This window comes from Lissotriton vulgaris, chromosome 7 (genome assembly GCF_964263255.1).
Source record: "Lissotriton vulgaris chromosome 7, aLisVul1.2, whole genome shotgun sequence".
NCBI lineage: Eukaryota > Metazoa > Chordata > Amphibia > Caudata > Salamandridae > Lissotriton > Lissotriton vulgaris.
Window position 1 is genome coordinate 1389351676 of NC_141695.1, and position 14957 is coordinate 1389366632.

Sequence of the window (14957 nt, forward strand, 5' to 3'; positions counted from 1 at the left end):
TTCAGCTGCATTTAGCAAGGAAGCCTGCAGGACTTCTGGGACTTTTCTTTCTCTTTTTTAGCCTCACTGTCATTATTCTTCACCACCCCCAAATCTATACTGCTGCAGTGTTGTGTTGATTTGTGGGAATCAGGACAAAGAGAAGGGCAGGGCCTATGCAAATGAAGGCCTCAGGGATGTCTGGGAGTGCGTTTTTAGCAGTATTGTTAAAGTCCACCTTGCAACCGGATTGGTCGGGTAAGCTGAAAAACACCATGCCAGATTGGGCACCAGGTCTCTAGGCGCTTGGAGGACATATTGGGTCTACATCCCTCAGTTTCTGAGGTCCAAGAAATGTTCACCCTCTACCCTAATAGAGAGGTCTTGGCCGATCGTGGCTGAGAGGGGAAGAAGGTAGCAGTGCAAGATGCTTATGGTCCTTCTCTAATAATGGACCAACTTTCTCTCTCTCCTTACCTGTGGTTCTGCCTGGCTACTGGGGCTACCAGTTGTAAGCCTGCAGCCCACAGGGAGTTGGTTTGTTCCTCTCACACATGTAAATGGGTAAGCATTCAAGTGCACACACCTGCCTACGTCCACAGACCCTCGCGCACACACACTTTTGTCAACAAGCTTTTTCGCAATTAAGAGTATCAGGGACCCATGTTGAAATACAAAAGCAGCACACCACGTGACGGCCATCACATAGAGTCCAGCAGCAAATGGGAAACGTTTAACTAGCTGTGGTCCTATTACTTGCGCTCTACCGTGGAACAACTGCTGGATGAATCCTGCTGGAGAATATTGAACCTACAACAAGTCTGAGGTAAATAAAAATTCCACAGGAATATAATCAAACAGGGACCTACAACCCTTCCGAGCCAGATAGGAGTCGAACCTACAATCTTCTGATCCGTAGTCAGACGCGTTATCCATTGCGCCACTGGCCCTATGTAGACTTACGCATCCTTTTGTCCTTAAGTGGGCTAGAAAGTGTGTGTATGTGTGTGTGAAGGCACAAGGAAACCCATCTGACCTCCTGGAAGTCTGTTCTGTGAGGTTTTCCCAAGTTTTACAAAGGACTTTAGGAGAAGGAAGCACCTAAAAGCTAGGCGAAATGGTCCTAGATCCAAGGAAATCTTTTAGATCAGGCTCAGTTTCTTAAATAGTTTGCATTAACATAATCAGTTCCAGGTCTGTGTGGGGCTGAGCTTGAGAACTCCTTAGTAAGTAGGCGTTTACAACAATAAGGGGTTTAATATTACAACACAGGTGAACATTCAGACACATTATCATAAGCTCACCTTGTCCAGGGACCCAAGCATGCTGCCTTTCCACTCTCAGAGCCCTTCACCTAACCTACTGTGCAGCTGTTTCACCTTTAATATCACTGTTCCACAGGCAGCGTGACGTCACAATGCTCCTTGTCTGTAGCCCGACCCAGGAGCCTTTGCAAACCTGGTATAATCTACATACTTACGGTGTGTTTAGTCTTGGACCACAAATGCAGTGAAGAATAATGGATTGCTACTCTTCATACATTTTTGACCATTGGCTCAGATTTGAATGCGTACTGGCCATCTGAGCATCTCTGCCAGGCCACCCTATGTCTAGAGACTGTAGATTTAGAGAGTTTATAAACATTGTCAGTTCATCAATAAAGTGTGCTCGCTTCGGCAGCACATATACTAAAATTGGAACGATACAGAGAAGATTAGCATGGCCCCTGCGCAAGGATGACACGCAAATTCGTGAAGCGTTCCATATTTTTAACAGCTTTCAGGAGAGAAATCTTTTTTGTTTTCAAGACTAATTGAAAAAATAAAGCAGGTCCCAGTGCTGTCCCCGTAATATGTATTTTTCAATTAGTCTCTCCTCAACATTTTTAATGTATTTGCTTTGCAGTAAAGAAGGTGCGCTCTATGTTCAGCTGCATTTAGCAAGGAAGCCTGCAGGACTTCTGGGACTTTTCTTTCTCTTTTTTAGCCTCACTGTCATTATTCTTCACCACCCCCGAATCTATACTGCTGCAGTGTTGTGTTGATTTGTGGGAATCAGGACAAAGAGAAGGGCAGGGCCTATGCAAATGAAGGCCTCAGGGATGTCTGGGAGTGCCTTTTTAGCAGTATTGTTAAAGTCCACCTTGCAACCGGATTGGTCGGGTAAGCTGAAAAACACCATGCCAGATTGGGCACCAGGTCTCTAGGCGCTTGGAGGACATATTGGGTCTACATCCCTCAGTTTCTGAGGTCCAAGAAATGTTCACCCTCTACCCTAATAGAGAGGTCTTGGCCGATCGTGGCTGAGAGGGGAAGAAGGTAGCAGTGCAAGATGCTTATGGTCCTTCTCTAATAATGGACCAACTTTCTCTCTCTCCTTACCTGTGGTTCTGCCTGGCTACTGGGGCTACCAGTTGTAAGCCTGCAGCCCACAGGGAGTTGGTTTGTTCCTCTCACACATGTAAATGGGTAAGCATTCAAGTGCACACACCTGCCTACGTCCACAGACCCTCGCGCACACACACTTTTGTCAACAAGCTTTTTCGCAATTAAGAGTATCAGGGACCCATGTTGAAATACAAAAGCAGCACACCACGTGACGGCCATCACATAGAGTCCAGCAGCAAATGGGAAACGTTTAACTAGCTGTGGTCCTATTACTTGCGCTCTACCGTGGAACAACTGCTGGATGAATCCTGCTGGAGAATATTGAACCTACAACAAGTCTGAGGTAAATAAAAATTCCACAGGAATATAATCAAACAGGGACCTACAACCCTTCCGAGCCAGATAGGAGTCGAACCTACAATCTTCTGATCCGTAGTCAGACGCGTTATCCATTGCGCCACTGGCCCTATGTAGACTTACGCATCCTTTTGTCCTTAAGTGGGCTAGAAAGTGTGTGTATGTGTGTGTGAAGGCACAAGGAAACCCATCTGACCTCCTGGAAGTCTGTTCTGTGAGGTTTTCCCAAGTTTTACAAAGGACTTTAGGAGAAGGAAGCACCTAAAAGCTAGGCGAAATGGTCCTAGATCCAAGGAAATCTTTTAGATCAGGCTCAGTTTCTTAAATAGTTTGCATTAACATAATCAGTTCCAGGTCTGTGTGGGGCTGAGCTTGAGAACTCCTTAGTAAGTAGGCGTTTACAACAATAAGGGGTTTAATATTACAACACAGGTGAACATTCAGACACATTATCATAAGCTCACCTTGTCCAGGGACCCAAGCATGCTGCCTTTCCACTCTCAGAGCCCTTCACCTAACCTACTGTGCAGCTGTTTCACCTTTAATATCACTGTTCCACAGGCAGCGTGACGTCACAATGCTCCTTGTCTGTAGCCCGACCCAGGAGCCTTTGCAAACCTGGTATAATCTACATACTTACGGTGTGTTTAGTCTTGGACCACAAATGCAGTGAAGAATAATGGATTGCTACTCTTCATACATTTTTGACCATTGGCTCAGATTTGAATGCGTACTGGCCATCTGAGCATCTCTGCCAGGCCACCCTATGTCTAGAGACTGTAGATTTAGAGAGTTTATAAACATTGTCAGTTCATCAATAAAGTGTGCTCGCTTCGGCAGCACATATACTAAAATTGGAACGATACAGAGAAGATTAGCATGGCCCCTGCGCAAGGATGACACGCAAATTCGTGAAGCGTTCCATATTTTTAACAGCTTTCAGGAGAGAAATCTTTTTTGTTTTCAAGACTAATTGAAAAAATAAAGCAGGTCCCAGTGCTGTCCCCGTAATATGTATTTTTCAATTAGTCTCTCCTCAACATTTTTAATGTATTTGCTTTGCAGTAAAGAAGGTGCGCTCTATGTTCAGCTGCATTTAGCAAGGAAGCCTGCAGGACTTCTGGGACTTTTCTTTCTCTTTTTTAGCCTCACTGTCATTATTCTTCACCACCCCCAAATCTATACTGCTGCAGTGTTGTGTTGATTTGTGGGAATCAGGACAAAGAGAAGGGCAGGGCCTATGCAAATGAAGGCCTCAGGGATGTCTGGGAGTGCCTTTTTAGCAGTATTGTTAAAGTCCACCTTGCAACCGGATTGGTCGGGTAAGCTGAAAAACACCATGCCAGATTGGGCACCAGGTCTCTAGGCGCTTGGAGGACATATTGGGTCTACATCCCTCAGTTTCTGAGGTCCAAGAAATGTTCACCCTCTACCCTAATAGAGAGGTCTTGGCCGATCGTGGCTGAGAGGGGAAGAAGGTAGCAGTGCAAGATGCTTATGGTCCTTCTCTAATAATGGACCAACTTTCTCTCTCTCCTTACCTGTGGTTCTGCCTGGCTACTGGGGCTACCAGTTGTAAGCCTGCAGCCCACAGGGAGTTGGTTTGTTCCTCTCACACATGTAAATGGGTAAGCATTCAAGTGCACACACCTGCCTACGTCCACAGACCCTCGCGCACACACACTTTTGTCAACAAGCTTTTTCGCAATTAAGAGTATCAGGGACCCATGTTGAAATACAAAAGCAGCACACCACGTGACGGCCATCACATAGAGTCCAGCAGCAAATGGGAAACGTTTAACTAGCTGTGGTCCTATTACTTGCGCTCTACCGTGGAACAACTGCTGGATGAATCCTGCTGGAGAATATTGAACCTACAACAAGTCTGAGGTAAATAAAAATTCCACAGGAATATAATCAAACAGGGACCTACAACCCTTCCGAGCCAGATAGGAGTCGAACCTACAATCTTCTGATCCGTAGTCAGACGCGTTATCCATTGCGCCACTGGCCCTATGTAGACTTACGCATCCTTTTGTCCTTAAGTGGGCTAGAAAGTGTGTGTATGTGTGTGTGAAGGCACAAGGAAACCCATCTGACCTCCTGGAAGTCTGTTCTGTGAGGTTTTCCCAAGTTTTACAAAGGACTTTAGGAGAAGGAAGCACCTAAAAGCTAGGCGAAATGGTCCTAGATCCAAGGAAATCTTTTAGATCAGGCTCAGTTTCTTAAATAGTTTGCATTAACATAATCAGTTCCAGGTCTGTGTGGGGCTGAGCTTGAGAACTCCTTAGTAAGTAGGCGTTTACAACAATAAGGGGTTTAATATTACAACACAGGTGAACATTCAGACACATTATCATAAGCTCACCTTGTCCAGGGACCCAAGCATGCTGCCTTTCCACTCTCAGAGCCCTTCACCTAACCTACTGTGCAGCTGTTTCACCTTTAATATCACTGTTCCACAGGCAGCGTGACGTCACAATGCTCCTTGTCTGTAGCCCGACCCAGGAGCCTTTGCAAACCTGGTATAATCTACATACTTACGGTGTGTTTAGTCTTGGACCACAAATGCAGTGAAGAATAATGGATTGCTACTCTTCATACATTTTTGACCATTGGCTCAGATTTGAATGCGTACTGGCCATCTGAGCATCTCTGCCAGGCCACCCTATGTCTAGAGACTGTAGATTTAGAGAGTTTATAAACATTGTCAGTTCATCAATAAAGTGTGCTCGCTTCGGCAGCACATATACTAAAATTGGAACGATACAGAGAAGATTAGCATGGCCCCTGCGCAAGGATGACACGCAAATTCGTGAAGCGTTCCATATTTTTAACAGCTTTCAGGAGAGAAATCTTTTTTGTTTTCAAGACTAATTGAAAAAATAAAGCAGGTCCCAGTGCTGTCCCCGTAATATGTATTTTTCAATTAGTCTCTCCTCAACATTTTTAATGTATTTGCTTTGCAGTAAAGAAGGTGCGCTCTATGTTCAGCTGCATTTAGCAAGGAAGCCTGCAGGACTTCTGGGACTTTTCTTTCTCTTTTTTAGCCTCACTGTCATTATTCTTCACCACCCCCGAATCTATACTGCTGCAGTGTTGTGTTGATTTGTGGGAATCAGGACAAAGAGAAGGGCAGGGCCTATGCAAATGAAGGCCTCAGGGATGTCTGGGAGTGCCTTTTTAGCAGTATTGTTAAAGTCCACCTTGCAACCGGATTGGTCGGGTAAGCTGAAAAACACCATGCCAGATTGGGCACCAGGTCTCTAGGCGCTTGGAGGACATATTGGGTCTACATCCCTCAGTTTCTGAGGTCCAAGAAATGTTCACCCTCTACCCTAATAGAGAGGTCTTGGCCGATCGTGGCTGAGAGGGGAAGAAGGTAGCAGTGCAAGATGCTTATGGTCCTTCTCTAATAATGGACCAACTTTCTCTCTCTCCTTACCTGTGGTTCTGCCTGGCTACTGGGGCTACCAGTTGTAAGCCTGCAGCCCACAGGGAGTTGGTTTGTTCCTCTCACACATGTAAATGGGTAAGCATTCAAGTGCACACACCTGCCTACGTCCACAGACCCTCGCGCACACACACTTTTGTCAACAAGCTTTTTCGCAATTAAGAGTATCAGGGACCCATGTTGAAATACAAAAGCAGCACACCACGTGACGGCCATCACATAGAGTCCAGCAGCAAATGGGAAACGTTTAACTAGCTGTGGTCCTATTACTTGCGCTCTACCGTGGAACAACTGCTGGATGAATCCTGCTGGAGAATATTGAACCTACAACAAGTCTGAGGTAAATAAAAATTCCACAGGAATATAATCAAACAGGGACCTACAACCCTTCCGAGCCAGATAGGAGTCGAACCTACAATCTTCTGATCCGTAGTCAGACGCGTTATCCATTGCGCCACTGGCCCTATGTAGACTTACGCATCCTTTTGTCCTTAAGTGGGCTAGAAAGTGTGTGTATGTGTGTGTGAAGGCACAAGGAAACCCATCTGACCTCCTGGAAGTCTGTTCTGTGAGGTTTTCCCAAGTTTTACAAAGGACTTTAGGAGAAGGAAGCACCTAAAAGCTAGGCGAAATGGTCCTAGATCCAAGGAAATCTTTTAGATCAGGCTCAGTTTCTTAAATAGTTTGCATTAACATAATCAGTTCCAGGTCTGTGTGGGGCTGAGCTTGAGAACTCCTTAGTAAGTAGGCGTTTACAACAATAAGGGGTTTAATATTACAACACAGGTGAACATTCAGACACATTATCATAAGCTCACCTTGTCCAGGGACCCAAGCATGCTGCCTTTCCACTCTCAGAGCCCTTCACCTAACCTACTGTGCAGCTGTTTCACCTTTAATATCACTGTTCCACAGGCAGCGTGACGTCACAATGCTCCTTGTCTGTAGCCCGACCCAGGAGCCTTTGCAAACCTGGTATAATCTACATACTTACGGTGTGTTTAGTCTTGGACCACAAATGCAGTGAAGAATAATGGATTGCTACTCTTCATACATTTTTGACCATTGGCTCAGATTTGAATGCGTACTGGCCATCTGAGCATCTCTGCCAGGCCACCCTATGTCTAGAGACTGTAGATTTAGAGAGTTTATAAACATTGTCAGTTCATCAATAAAGTGTGCTCGCTTCGGCAGCACATATACTAAAATTGGAACGATACAGAGAAGATTAGCATGGCCCCTGCGCAAGGATGACACGCAAATTCGTGAAGCGTTCCATATTTTTAACAGCTTTCAGGAGAGAAATCTTTTTTGTTTTCAAGACTAATTGAAAAAATAAAGCAGGTCCCAGTGCTGTCCCCGTAATATGTATTTTTCAATTAGTCTCTCCTCAACATTTTTAATGTATTTGCTTTGCAGTAAAGAAGGTGCGCTCTATGTTCAGCTGCATTTAGCAAGGAAGCCTGCAGGACTTCTGGGACTTTTCTTTCTCTTTTTTAGCCTCACTGTCATTATTCTTCACCACCCCCAAATCTATACTGCTGCAGTGTTGTGTTGATTTGTGGGAATCAGGACAAAGAGAAGGGCAGGGCCTATGCAAATGAAGGCCTCAGGGATGTCTGGGAGTGCCTTTTTAGCAGTATTGTTAAAGTCCACCTTGCAACCGGATTGGTCGGGTAAGCTGAAAAACACCATGCCAGATTGGGCACCAGGTCTCTAGGCGCTTGGAGGACATATTGGGTCTACATCCCTCAGTTTCTGAGGTCCAAGAAATGTTCACCCTCTACCCTAATAGAGAGGTCTTGGCCGATCGTGGCTGAGAGGGGAAGAAGGTAGCAGTGCAAGATGCTTATGGTCCTTCTCTAATAATGGACCAACTTTCTCTCTCTCCTTACCTGTGGTTCTGCCTGGCTACTGGGGCTACCAGTTGTAAGCCTGCAGCCCACAGGGAGTTGGTTTGTTCCTCTCACACATGTAAATGGGTAAGCATTCAAGTGCACACACCTGCCTACGTCCACAGACCCTCGCGCACACACACTTTTGTCAACAAGCTTTTTCGCAATTAAGAGTATCAGGGACCCATGTTGAAATACAAAAGCAGCACACCACGTGACGGCCATCACATAGAGTCCAGCAGCAAATGGGAAACGTTTAACTAGCTGTGGTCCTATTACTTGCGCTCTACCGTGGAACAACTGCTGGATGAATCCTGCTGGAGAATATTGAACCTACAACAAGTCTGAGGTAAATAAAAATTCCACAGGAATATAATCAAACAGGGACCTACAACCCTTCCGAGCCAGATAGGAGTCGAACCTACAATCTTCTGATCCGTAGTCAGACGCGTTATCCATTGCGCCACTGGCCCTATGTAGACTTACGCATCCTTTTGTCCTTAAGTGGGCTAGAAAGTGTGTGTATGTGTGTGTGAAGGCACAAGGAAACCCATCTGACCTCCTGGAAGTCTGTTCTGTGAGGTTTTCCCAAGTTTTACAAAGGACTTTAGGAGAAGGAAGCACCTAAAAGCTAGGCGAAATGGTCCTAGATCCAAGGAAATCTTTTAGATCAGGCTCAGTTTCTTAAATAGTTTGCATTAACATAATCAGTTCCAGGTCTGTGTGGGGCTGAGCTTGAGAACTCCTTAGTAAGTAGGCGTTTACAACAATAAGGGGTTTAATATTACAACACAGGTGAACATTCAGACACATTATCATAAGCTCACCTTGTCCAGGGACCCAAGCATGCTGCCTTTCCACTCTCAGAGCCCTTCACCTAACCTACTGTGCAGCTGTTTCACCTTTAATATCACTGTTCCACAGGCAGCGTGACGTCACAATGCTCCTTGTCTGTAGCCCGACCCAGGAGCCTTTGCAAACCTGGTATAATCTACATACTTACGGTGTGTTTAGTCTTGGACCACAAATGCAGTGAAGAATAATGGATTGCTACTCTTCATCCATTTTTGACCATTGGCTCAGATTTGAATGCGTACTGGCCATCTGAGCATCTCTGCCAGGCCACCCTATGTCTAGAGACTGTAGATTTAGAGAGTTTATAAACATTGTCAGTTCATCAATAAAGTGTGCTCGCTTCGGCAGCACATATACTAAAATTGGAACGATACAGAGAAGATTAGCATGGCCCCTGCGCAAGGATGACACGCAAATTCGTGAAGCGTTCCATATTTTTAACAGCTTTCAGGAGAGAAATCTTTTTTGTTTTCAAGACTAATTGAAAAAATAAAGCAGGTCCCAGTGCTGTCCCCGTAATATGTATTTTTCAATTAGTCTCTCCTCAACATTTTTAATGTATTTGCTTTGCAGTAAAGAAGGTGCGCTCTATGTTCAGCTGCATTTAGTAAGGAAGCCTGCAGGACTTCTGGGACTTTTCTTTCTCTTTTTTAGCCTCACTGTCATTATTCTTCACCACCCCCAAATCTATACTGCTGCAGTGTTGTGTTGATTTGTGGGAATCAGGACAAAGAGAAGGGCAGGGCCTATGCAAATGAAGGCCTCAGGGATGTCTGGGAGTGCCTTTTTAGCAGTATTGTTAAAGTCCACCTTGCAACCGGATTGGTCGGGTAAGCTGAAAAACACCATGCCAGATTGGGCACCAGGTCTCTAGGCGCTTGGAGGACATATTGGGTCTACATCCCTCAGTTTCTGAGGTCCAAGAAATGTTCACCCTCTACCCTAATAGAGAGGTCTTGGCCGATCGTGGCTGAGAGGGGAAGAAGGTAGCAGTGCAAGATGCTTATGGTCCTTCTCTAATAATGGACCAACTTTCTCTCTCTCCTTACCTGTGGTTCTGCCTGGCTACTGGGGCTACCAGTTGTAAGCCTGCAGCCCACAGGGAGTTGGTTTGTTCCTCTCACACATGTAAATGGGTAAGCATTCAAGTGCACACACCTGCCTACGTCCACAGACCCTCGCGCACACACACTTTTGTCAACAAGCTTTTTCGCAATTAAGAGTATCAGGGACCCATGTTGAAATACAAAAGCAGCACACCACGTGACGGCCATCACATAGAGTCCAGCAGCAAATGGGAAACGTTTAACTAGCTGTGGTCCTATTACTTGCGCTCTACCGTGGAACAACTGCTGGATGAGTCCTGCTGGAGAATATTGAACCTACAACAAGTCTGAGGTAAATAAAAATTCCACAGGAATATAATCAAACAGGGACCTACAACCCTTCCGAGCCAGATAGGAGTCGAACCTACAATCTTCTGATCCGTAGTCAGACGCGTTATCCATTGCGCCACTGGCCCTATGTAGACTTACGCATCCTTTTGTCCTTAAGTGGGCTAGAAAGTGTGTGTATGTGTGTGTGAAGGCACAAGGGAACCCATCTGACCTCCTGGAAGTCTGTTCTGTGAGGTTTTCCCAAGTTTTACAAAGGACTTTAGGAGAAGGAAGCACCTAAAAGCTAGGCGAAATGGTCCTAGATCCAAGGAAATCTTTTAGATCAGGCTCAGTTTCTTAAATAGTTTGCATTAACATAATCAGTTCCAGGTCTGTGTGGGGCTGAGCTTGAGAACTCCTTAGTAAGTAGGCGTTTACAACAATAAGGGGTTTAATATTACAACACAGGTGAACATTCAGACACATTATCATAAGCTCACCTTGTCCAGGGACCCAAGCATGCTGCCTTTCCACTCTCAGAGCCCTTCACCTAACCTACTGTGCAGCTGTTTCACCTTTAATATCACTGTTCCACAGGCAGTGTGACGTCACAATGCTCCTTGTCTGTAGCCCGACCCAGGAGCCTTTGCAAACCTGGTATAATCTACATACTTACGGTGTGTTTAGTCTTGGACCACAAATGCAGTGAAGAATAATGGATTGCTACTCTTCATCCATTTTTGACCATTGGCTCAGATTTGAATGCGTACTGGCCATCTGAGCATCTCTGCCAGGCCACCCTATGTCTAGAGACTGTAGATTTAGAGAGTTTATAAACATTGTCAGTTCATCAATAAAGTGTGCTCGCTTCGGCAGCACATATACTAAAATTGGAACGATACAGAGAAGATTAGCATGGCCCCTGCGCAAGGATGACACGCAAATTCGTGAAGCGTTCCATATTTTTAACAGCTTTCAGGAGAGAAATCTTTTTTGTTTTCAAGACTAATTGAAAAAATAAAGCAGGTCCCAGTGCTGTCCCCGTAATATGTATTTTTCAATTAGTCTCTCCTCAACATTTTTAATGTATTTGCTTTGCAGTAAAGAAGGTGCGCTCTATGTTCAGCTGCATTTAGCAAGGAAGCCTGCAGGACTTCTGGGACTTTTCTTTCTCTTTTTTAGCCTCACTGTCATTATTCTTCACCACCCCCAAATCTATACTGCTGCAGTGTTGTGTTGATTTGTGGGAATCAGGACAAAGAGAAGGGCAGGGCCTATGCAAATGAAGGCCTCAGGGATGTCTGGGAGTGCCTTTTTAGCAGTATTGTTAAAGTCCACCTTGCAACCGGATTGGTCGGGTAAGCTGAAAAACACCATGCCAGATTGGGCACCAGGTCTCTAGGCGCTTGGAGGACATATTGGGTCTACATCCCTCAGTTTCTGAGGTCCAAGAAATGTTCACCCTCTACCCTAATAGAGAGGTCTTGGCCGATCGTGGCTGAGAGGGGAAGAAGGTAGCAGTGCAAGATGCTTATGGTCCTTCTCTAATAATGGACCAACTTTCTCTCTCTCCTTACCTGTGGTTCTGCCTGGCTACTGGGGCTACCAGTTGTAAGCCTGCAGCCCACAGGGAGTTGGTTTGTTCCTCTCACACATGTAAATGGGTAAGCATTCAAGTGCACACACCTGCCTACGTCCACAGACCCTCGCGCACACACACTTTTGTCAACAAGCTTTTTCGCAATTAAGAGTATCAGGGACCCATGTTGAAATACAAAAGCAGCACACCACGTGACGGCCATCACATAGAGTCCAGCAGCAAATGGGAAACGTTTAACTAGCTGTGGTCCTATTACTTGCGCTCTACCGTGGAACAACTGCTGGATGAATCCTGCTGGAGAATATTGAACCTACAACAAGTCTGAGGTAAATAAAAATTCCACAGGAATATAATCAAACAGGGACCTACAACCCTTCCGAGCCAGATAGGAGTCGAACCTACAATCTTCTGATCCGTAGTCAGACGCGTTATCCATTGCGCCACTGGCCCTATGTAGACTTACGCATCCTTTTGTCCTTAAGTGGGCTAGAAAGTGTGTGTATGTGTGTGTGAAGGCACAAGGAAACCCATCTGACCTCCTGGAAGTCTGTTCTGTGAGGTTTTCCCAAGTTTTACAAAGGACTTTAGGAGAAGGAAGCACCTAAAAGCTAGGCGAAATGGTCCTAGATCCAAGGAAATCTTTTAGATCAGGCTCAGTTTCTTAAATAGTTTGCATTAACATAATCAGTTCCAGGTCTGTGTGGGGCTGAGCTTGAGAACTCCTTAGTAAGTAGGCGTTTACAACAATAAGGGGTTTAATATTACAACACAGGTGAACATTCAGACACATTATCATAAGCTCACCTTGTCCAGGGACCCAAGCATGCTGCCTTTCCACTCTCAGAGCCCTTCACCTAACCTACTGTGCAGCTGTTTCACCTTTAATATCACTGTTCCACAGGCAGCGTGACGTCACAATGCTCCTTGTCTGTAGCCCGACCCAGGAGCCTTTGCAAACCTGGTATAATCTACATACTTACGGTGTGTTTAGTCTTGGACCACAAATGCAGTGAAGAATAATGGATTGCTACTCTTCATACATTTTTGACCATTGGCTCAGATTTGAATGCGTACTGGCCATCTGAGCATCTCTGCCAGGCCACCCTATGTCTAGAGACTGTAGATTTAGAGAGTTTATAAACATTGTCAGTTCATCAATAAAGTGTGCTCGCTTCGGCAGCACATATACTAAAATTGGAACGATACAGAGAAGATTAGCATGGCCCCTGCGCAAGGATGACACGCAAATTCGTGAAGCGTTCCATATTTTTAACAGCTTTCAGGAGAGAAATCTTTTTTGTTTTCAAGACTAATTGAAAAAATAAAGCAGGTCCCAGTGCTGTCCCCGTAATATGTATTTTTCAATTAGTCTCTCCTCAACATTTTTAATGTATTTGCTTTGCAGTAAAGAAGGTGCGCTCTATGTTCAGCTGCATTTAGCAAGGAAGCCTGCAGGACTTCTGGGACTTTTCTTTCTCTTTTTTAGCCTCACTGTCATTATTCTTCACCACCCCCAAATCTATACTGCTGCAGTGTTGTGTTGATTTGTGGGAATCAGGACAAAGAGAAGGGCAGGGCCTATGCAAATGAAGGCCTCAGGGATGTCTGGGAGTGCCTTTTTAGCAGTATTGTTAAAGTCCACCTTGCAACCGGATTGGTCGGGTAAGCTGAAAAACACCATGCCAGATTGGGCACCAGGTCTCTAGGCGCTTGGAGGACATATTGGGTCTACATCCCTCAGTTTCTGAGGTCCAAGAAATGTTCACCCTCTACCCTAATAGAGAGGTCTTGGCCGATCGTGGCTGAGAGGGGAAGAAGGTAGCAGTGCAAGATGCTTATGGTCCTTCTCTAATAATGGACCAACTTTCTCTCTCTCCTTACCTGTGGTTCTGCCTGGCTACTGGGGCTACCAGTTGTAAGCCTGCAGCCCACAGGGAGTTGGTTTGTTCCTCTCACACATGTAAATGGGTAAGCATTCAAGTGCACACACCTGCCTACGTCCACAGACCCTCGCGCACACACACTTTTGTCAACAAGCTTTTTCGCAATTAAGAGTATCAGGGACCCATGTTGAAATACAAAAGCAGCACACCACGTGACGGCCATCACATAGAGTCCAGCAGCAAATGGGAAACGTTTAACTAGCTGTGGTCCTATTACTTGCGCTCTACCGTGGAACAACTGCTGGATGAATCCTGCTGGAGAATATTGAACCTACAACAAGTCTGAGGTAAATAAAAATTCCACAGGAATATAATCAAACAGGGACCTACAACCCTTCCGAGCCAGATAGGAGTCGAACCTACAATCTTCTGATCCGTAGTCAGACGCGTTATCCATTGCGCCACTGGCCCTATGTAGACTTACGCATCCTTTTGTCCTTAAGTGGGCTAGAAAGTGTGTGTATGTGTGTGTGAAGGCACAAGGAAACCCATCTGACCTCCTGGAAGTCTGTTCTGTGAGGTTTTCCCAAGTTTTACAAAGGACTTTAGGAGAAGGAAGCACCTAAAAGCTAGGCGAAATGGTCCTAGATCCAAGGAAATCTTTTAGATCAGGCTCAGTTTCTTAAATAGTTTGCATTAACATAATCAGTTCCAGGTCTGTGTGGGGCTGAGCTTGAGAACTCCTTAGTAAGTAGGCGTTTACAACAATAAGGGGTTTAATATTACAACACAGGTGAACATTCAGACACATTATCATAAGCTCACCTTGTCCAGGGACCCAAGCATGCTGCCTTTCCACTCTCAGAGCCCTTCACCTAACCTACTGTGCAGCTGTTTCACCTTTAATATCACTGTTCCACAGGCAGCGTGACGTCACAATGCTCCTTGTCTGTAGCCCGACCCAGGAGCCTTTGCAAACCTGGTATAATCTACATACTTACGGTGTGTTTAGTCTTGGACCACAAATGCAGTGAAGAATAATGGATTGCTACTCTTCATACATTTTTGACCATTGGCTCAGATTTGAATGCGTACTGGCCATCTGAGCATCTCTGCCAGGCCACCCTATGTCTAGAGACTGTAGATTTAGAGAGTTTATAAACATTGTCAG

General features: G+C 45.3%; 15 non-coding genes across 15 annotated transcripts; 7 read left to right on the plus strand and 8 right to left on the minus strand.

Annotated features, from left to right (window-relative positions):
• Positions 1-856: 856 nt before the first annotated feature.
• Positions 857-929, minus strand: TRNAR-ACG (transfer RNA arginine (anticodon ACG)). The gene has a single exon. It is a non-coding gene; the product is annotated as a tRNA-Arg (tRNA).
• Positions 930-1643: 714 nt separating this feature from the next.
• LOC147704004 (U6 spliceosomal RNA) lies at positions 1644-1750 on the plus strand. The gene has a single exon (XR_015298608.1). It is a non-coding gene; the product is annotated as a U6 spliceosomal RNA (small nuclear RNA).
• A 1010-nt stretch (positions 1751-2760) lies between these two features.
• TRNAR-ACG (transfer RNA arginine (anticodon ACG)) lies at positions 2761-2833 on the minus strand. The gene has a single exon. It is a non-coding gene; the product is annotated as a tRNA-Arg (tRNA).
• Positions 2834-3547: 714 nt separating this feature from the next.
• LOC147704006 (U6 spliceosomal RNA) lies at positions 3548-3654 on the plus strand. The gene has a single exon (XR_015298619.1). It is a non-coding gene; the product is annotated as a U6 spliceosomal RNA (small nuclear RNA).
• Positions 3655-4664: 1010 nt separating this feature from the next.
• TRNAR-ACG (transfer RNA arginine (anticodon ACG)) lies at positions 4665-4737 on the minus strand. The gene has a single exon. It is a non-coding gene; the product is annotated as a tRNA-Arg (tRNA).
• A 714-nt stretch (positions 4738-5451) lies between these two features.
• LOC147704008 (U6 spliceosomal RNA) lies at positions 5452-5558 on the plus strand. Its single transcript, XR_015298627.1, has one exon. It is a non-coding gene; the product is annotated as a U6 spliceosomal RNA (small nuclear RNA).
• Positions 5559-6568: 1010 nt separating this feature from the next.
• On the minus strand, positions 6569-6641 carry TRNAR-ACG (transfer RNA arginine (anticodon ACG)). Its single transcript has one exon. It is a non-coding gene; the product is annotated as a tRNA-Arg (tRNA).
• Positions 6642-7355: 714 nt separating this feature from the next.
• On the plus strand, positions 7356-7462 carry LOC147704010 (U6 spliceosomal RNA). The gene has a single exon (XR_015298636.1). It is a non-coding gene; the product is annotated as a U6 spliceosomal RNA (small nuclear RNA).
• A 1010-nt stretch (positions 7463-8472) lies between these two features.
• On the minus strand, positions 8473-8545 carry TRNAR-ACG (transfer RNA arginine (anticodon ACG)). The gene has a single exon. It is a non-coding gene; the product is annotated as a tRNA-Arg (tRNA).
• A 714-nt stretch (positions 8546-9259) lies between these two features.
• LOC147704012 (U6 spliceosomal RNA) lies at positions 9260-9366 on the plus strand. The gene has a single exon (XR_015298648.1). It is a non-coding gene; the product is annotated as a U6 spliceosomal RNA (small nuclear RNA).
• A 1010-nt stretch (positions 9367-10376) lies between these two features.
• On the minus strand, positions 10377-10449 carry TRNAR-ACG (transfer RNA arginine (anticodon ACG)). Its single transcript has one exon. It is a non-coding gene; the product is annotated as a tRNA-Arg (tRNA).
• A 714-nt stretch (positions 10450-11163) lies between these two features.
• LOC147704014 (U6 spliceosomal RNA) lies at positions 11164-11270 on the plus strand. The gene has a single exon (XR_015298654.1). It is a non-coding gene; the product is annotated as a U6 spliceosomal RNA (small nuclear RNA).
• A 1010-nt stretch (positions 11271-12280) lies between these two features.
• Positions 12281-12353, minus strand: TRNAR-ACG (transfer RNA arginine (anticodon ACG)). The gene has a single exon. It is a non-coding gene; the product is annotated as a tRNA-Arg (tRNA).
• A 714-nt stretch (positions 12354-13067) lies between these two features.
• Positions 13068-13174, plus strand: LOC147704016 (U6 spliceosomal RNA). Its single transcript, XR_015298655.1, has one exon. It is a non-coding gene; the product is annotated as a U6 spliceosomal RNA (small nuclear RNA).
• Positions 13175-14184: 1010 nt separating this feature from the next.
• On the minus strand, positions 14185-14257 carry TRNAR-ACG (transfer RNA arginine (anticodon ACG)). The gene has a single exon. It is a non-coding gene; the product is annotated as a tRNA-Arg (tRNA).
• Between the last annotated feature and the right edge of the window lie 700 nt (positions 14258-14957).